The sequence below is a fragment of the Orycteropus afer genome, unplaced genomic scaffold, assembly GCF_000298275.1.
Source record: "Orycteropus afer afer isolate SDZICR_OR568_19922 unplaced genomic scaffold, OryAfe1.0 scaffold00014, whole genome shotgun sequence".
In the NCBI taxonomy this organism is placed as follows: Eukaryota; Metazoa; Chordata; class Mammalia; order Tubulidentata; family Orycteropodidae; genus Orycteropus; species Orycteropus afer.
In genome coordinates, this window is record NW_006921601.1 from 13104867 (window position 1) to 13111432 (window position 6566).

Consider the following 6566-nt stretch of genomic DNA (forward strand, 5'->3'; position numbering starts at 1 on the left):
CTAGGCAGCTCTGGTGGCATAGTGCCTAAGGCATTTGACTGCTAACCAGAAGGTTGGCAGTTAAAACCCACCAGCCACTCCATGGAAGGAAGACTAGGCAATCTGCTTCTATAAAGATTTACCACCTCAGCCAGAATTGACTTGACCGCAGTGAGTTTGGTTTTGGTTTTATCCCTAGGTAGTGAATTGACATTTTAACATTTCAAAAAACAAACAAACAAACAAACTCACTGCCATGGAGTCGAATTCAATTCATACCAACCCCTCTTTGGCAGTATCACTACAGAAGTAGATTGTCCAATCTTCCTTCTGAGGACTGACTGGTGGATTTGAACTGCTAGCCTTCTGGTTAGCAGTCAATGCCTTAGGCACTATGTCATCAGAGCTCCCAAACATAGTCATGACCAAAATGGTGGTCTTATTGTGGAATATCAAGCAGCTGGATAGGCAAGGAGCTCTTCTGTTGTTTTAAACCACCCAATTTGTGATACTTTGTCATGGTACATTGTTAGGAAACTAATATATCTGGTATCTCAATGGAATTATTAATACCACTCTTACTCATTCTCCAAAAGGTATCAGTACTTTACTGTCACTTGATAATCACCAGTCTAGGGCATGTGGTCAATCAGCAAAAACTCTGAGAAAGTACCATCATTAGATTAGACTAGATACTATAAAGTTTATTGATACTATAAACTGTGCTGGAGGTGGAAAAAGGAAAGGACACAGAGCTCATAAGAAGTTAAGTGGCTAATAGGTATTCCCTTTCTCCATTCCCTTATGCAACAGGATCTACTACATCCTGACATTTGAAATAAGTGTGTCATATAGGAGAAGTGAGGAGCTCTGGTGGCACAGTGCCTAAGACATTTGACGCTAACCAGAAGGCTGGTGGTTCAAACCCACCAGCCACTCCTCGGAAGGAAGATTGGACAATCTACTTCCTTAGTGATACCGCCTCAGAAACCCAACGAGGGGTCGCTATGAGTCAGAAATGACTAGATGGCAGTGAGTTTTTGGTTGTTTGGGGTATAGGAGAAGTGAAATATTTAAATGAGAGTGTGTAATTTGATAGCATATACAGGTATTTAACATCTTTTAGAGTTTACTAAGCAGCAATTTCTTAGCTCTTGGAAATAAAGAGATGAGTACAAAAAATCCCCCGTCCTCAGGGGATACTAGATTTACTTCATGCGTAAAGGCTCTCCTCAACACAAGTAGTTTTCATAAGAAACCCTGTATCTCCTCATCACTTCCCTTTCAGGACTCAACCACATATTTAGATAAGGTCCTCGGCCCATGATTTGTAAAAGCATAGACCATCTAGATAAAATGGAGAAGTTTCAGGAATCTTCTGGAACTTGCTGTCCAACAGAGCACTGGAGTGATGGAAACATTCTGTGCCGATGCTGCCTTGTGCCACAGCCGCTAGCCACACATGCTTACTGAGTACTTGATATAGTGTAGGGCAACTAAGGAAGTGGTTTTAAAATTTTATTAAATTTAAATTGTCACATGGCTAATGGGGATTGCTTTGGACAGTGCAGATTCTAGACCTTTGTTGCTACTCAACTAAAACACTCAAGGTTTTTAGCTGATTTCCCCCACACACACACATACTTGGCTTTTTGGCACTGTGGGGGCATATCATATGTCCTAAATGAAACTGGGTAAAGTATAGGGAATGCCAAGTCATATAAAAGGGATTTTTTTTAAAAAAATTCAGTTAATCAATGCAGATTTATGCAGCATTGCTGTGTGCTGGGCACAGATATGGAATATGGCACACAGGGACCTACCCTCTCAGGGATCATGCAGCTGACTGATAAATAAGTCATTAGTGCTGGTAGTGGGTATCATTTGCTACCTGTATTGGAATCTTTTTTTTTCCTACTCTCCTTGTCTCTCCAAGACACTAAATCAGATATATAAGAAACTTCTGCCTGCTTAAGCCTTAAAGTAAACAGAGATCAGTCAATGTCTCTGTATTATAAAAAGGGGACTCTCGTGTCCTGATGTGACTGAGAATCAGGGTGTTTAATTTCCTGTCCATTAAAGAAAAGAGTTGAAAAGCCCACGTGGGAGGGATTAAGAGGCATTACTCACTGGTGAGCTGTCATTTACAGGAATAAGTCAAGAAATTCAACAAATGCCAGAGATTTCATCTATTTTCTCTCCTAATATCTTTACTTTGGGAAAAGATATAACAATATTCCTGTTACAGCAATCTGCCCTCCGGAACCATCAAACATTGGAGACATGATTAAACCAAAAACCAGACCAAACTCACTGTGGTGAAGTCGATCCTGACTCAGAGTGACCCCTCCTTGGGTTTCTGAGGCAGTATCTCTACAGAAGTAGATTGCCCAGTCTTCCTTCTGAGGAGTGGCTAGTGGGTTTGAACCGCCTGCCTTCTAGTTAGCAGTCAAATGCCTTAGGCACTATGCCACAAGAGCTTCTGGAGACATGGTTAGGTGGGAATATTTAAATACAGTGTTGATCACATAGCTTCACCTTTTTGGTCAATTGTAATTTCTGGTTATTCATTTAAATAAATTTTTTTTTGTTGTGTTTATGAGATAGGAAAGGTTAAGACATGTGATAACAATAGCACAAAGGACAAGATGAAAGGAAAGGAACTATTTTGTTGCAAGGGTTTTACAGTATATGGGAAGGGGTATATTATGTGAAGATAGACTGTGATAAGTTAAAGATGTATATAGTAAACCCTAGAGCAACCAATAAAATAAAATAAATAGTTGAAATATAATGAAATAATAAGAAATACTCCATTAATCTAAAAAAGAAAGGAAAAAATAAAGAAGGAACAAGTTCAGGGAGGGCAAATAGCACAATAGTAGATTAAAATCTAACAATATTGTTATTAATATAAAATATAAATCATCTTTGTTGTTGTTGTCGTTATGTGCCATTGAGTCAGACCCAACTCATAGCCACTCCTCCTTGGGTTTCTGAGGCAGTAACACTACAGAAGTAGATTGCCCCATCTTCTTTCCGAGGAGTGGCTGGTGAGTTTGAACCACCAGCCTTCTGGTTAGCAGGCAAGTGCCCTAGGCACTATGCTACCAGAGCTCCCATAAATAATCTAAGAACTCTAATTAAACAATGTATATGTTGTTGTTGTTGTGTGCCATTGAGTCGGCCCCAACTCATAGCGACCCCTCCTTGGATTGCCGAGGCAGTATCACTACAGAAGTAGATTGCCCAACTTTCCTTCTGAGGAGTAGCTGGTGGGTTGGAACCGCCTGTCTTCTGGTTAGCAGTCAAGTGCCTTAGGCACTATGCTACCAGAGCTCCTAACAATGCATATACAGTTACCAAAAAACCCACTACTTGACTCGATTCTGGTTCAGAGTGACCCCCATTGGGTTTCCAAGGCTGTAAATCTTTATGGAAGTAGATTGCCTCATCTTCCTCCCATGGAGCTGCTGGAGGGTTTGAACCACAGATCTACTGGCTAGCAACCAAATACCTTACTCACTATGCTGTCAGAGCTCCATGTATATAGTTACAGATATGTTAAATGTAAAAAGACAGAAAAAGATATAACATGTAAACACTGATTGCTCTAAAGGTGGAATGACTATATTGATGTCAGACAAAGGAGATTTCAGAACAAGGAATATTACCAGGAATGCAAAGAGGCATTTCTGTAATGATGAAGGTATCTACTAATAAATGAAACATAACTACACTATATGTTTATTCCAATAACAAAGCTTCAGAACACATGAAGCAACAACTGACAGCACAGGAAGGAGAAATAGACAAATCTACAAGTATAATTGGAGATTTCAATATTACTCTTTCAATAACTGATACAACAAGCAGACCAAAAAGCCAGTAGGGCTAGAAAAGATCTGAATAACATTAACAACCAACTGGGCCTAATTTACATTTTTTGGAACACTTTCCCACCATCAACAAAATAATATCCTTTTCAAATGTACATTCTTTTTTAAATGTGTGTTTCCTTTTTAAACAACACAGGTTTTCACCTGCTTAACAAATACTTCCTCATACCTTCTCAGTTTTGTTACTTATATTATTTTTATTTTGTTAGAACACATAGTATTTCTTTTTCATTAGGGAAATAGGATTTAATTTTTAAAAAGTTCAAAATATACATACCAAAACCTTGCATAAAATATGCCATAATACGAGGTTTGATACTGAGAATGAGGTATGCTATTTTTTCCAACTTTATCATGTACATAATTTACATACAATCAAGTGCACTCATTTTAAGTGTACAGTTCGATAAGTTTTGACAAATGTATGTACAAATGTAATCACCACCATATTGAAGATATAGAATATTTCTATCACCCCCAAAATTTTCCTCTGCCCTTTTCCAGCTAATCACTCTTCCTACTCCATACAACCACTGATCTCCTGTCTACCATGACACATTAAATTAATTTTGCAGAGTTTCCAGTAAATGTAACCATACATTATTTGCCTTGCTTTTTTTAAAAAAAAATTTTTGTGATTTGGTTGAAAGTTTCCAGAGCAAATTCATTTTCCATACAGTAATTTATATACATTTTGTTTCATGACATTGATTGCAATTCACACAATGTTCTCTTCCCACTTCCTCCACATAGTTACCTCTTCCTTGTGTCCTTCCCTCCCATGCACTCACATCCCTGAGCTGTCTCCCTGTGCAAATACTGTCCTGTTCTCCCAAGATTGATCATTCCAAGGAATGTATCTATGTAATGTAAATGTTCACCTCATATGCCTGTCTATTGTTTGGCTGGAAGCCACAGGAGTGAGTTCACTTCCAGACTTGAGAGTAACTAAGGTCTATAGTCTCAGGTGTTCCACCAGGGTCTATCAGACCAGCAAACCTGGTCTTTTTTTTTTTTTTTTTTAATGATTTTGAGTTTTGCTCCACATTGTTCTGGCACTTTATCCAGGATCTCTGCACTGATCCCCCTTCAACTGCTTGACAGCGGTAGCTGGGCACATCTAGTTCTTCTGGTGTCCTGATCATATAGTGTCTAGATTTTTTTGTTGTTGTTGAGATTCGTCTCTGTTGTGTATTAGTGGTTTGTCCTTTTTTTACTGCTGAGTATAGTTCATGTTGTTGTTGTTGTTATGTGCCCTCAAGTAGGACCTGACTCATAGCGACCCCTCCTTAGGTTTCCGAGGCAGTATCACTAGTAAGTAGATTGCCCAACCTTCCTTCTGAGAAGTGGCTGGTGGGTTTGAACCGCCAGCCTTCTGGTTAGCAGTCAAATGCCTTAGGCACTATATATACTATATTACATTTGTCCATTCACTTGTTATGGACATTTTGACTGTTTCCACTTTGTGTCATTCGTAAAAAAAATGCTACTGTGAATACTCTTGTATATATATTCTTATGGAAATATGTTTTCATTGTTTGTTTTTTTTTTTTTGAGTAAATACCTAGGAGTATAATTGTTAGGTTGTATGGTAAGCATATGCTTAACTTTATTATAAATGTATCTTGTATTGCAAACTGTTCAAGTCTATTACTCAGTTTTTAATTAGGTTCCTTGTCTTCTAACACTTGATTGTAAGAGTTATACATATAGTATACTAGTTCTTTGTCAGCTATATATATTATGAATACTATCTCCCAACCTGTGACTTTTATAAAACAGGAGGTTTTAATTTTTATCTATAGAATACTTTATGTATTTTTTTATATCTTATTATATAATTATGTAATTTTTTATATCTAATCTAAAGAAATCTTCACCAATTCCAAGATTGCAAAGATTATCTCCTACGTCTTTCAGAAATTTTATAGTTTTAGCATTTATGGTTAGATATATGATCCATTTCAAGTTACTATTTGTGTATGGTGTAAGATGAAGACTTATTTATGTTTTTTCCAATGTGTTGTTCCAGCACCATTTGTTGAAAAGACTTTTCTTTTCTTGTTGATTCTAATCTTTGAAATTTTGCGAAAAGTAGGTGGAACATCTGTATGTGTGTTTATTTCTGAACTGTGTTCTGTTGTATTAATCTATATGCTTGTCCTTACACCATCACTACAAGGTCTTGATTATCATAGCTTTACAAACTCTAACACCAAACTCAGTGCAGTCAAGTCCAATCTGACTCATAGCGACCCCTTCTTGGCTTAACAATAAGTCTTAAAATCAGGCAGTGTAAGTCCTCCAATTTTTTTCTTTTTTTACAAAATGCTTTTAGCTATTCTAGGTGTTTTCCTATTTCTATATGAACAATAAGGGTAAGCTGATCAATTTTGAAAAAAAAAAAAAATGCTCCTGGTACTTTGATTGGTATTGCCTTGGTCTTTGGGGAGAACTGAAATCTTAATACTGACTATTCCAATCCATGAATTTGATATTTCTCTCCATTTATTTGAGTTTTCTTTCTCTGGTGGCATAGTGCCTAAAGCATTTGACTGCTAACCAGAAGGCTGGTGGTTCAAACCCACCAGCCACTCCTTAGAAGAAAGATTGAGCTTCTGTAGTGATACTGCCTCTGAAACCCAAGGAAGGGTCACTATGAGTCAGATCCGACTTGACTGTAGTGAG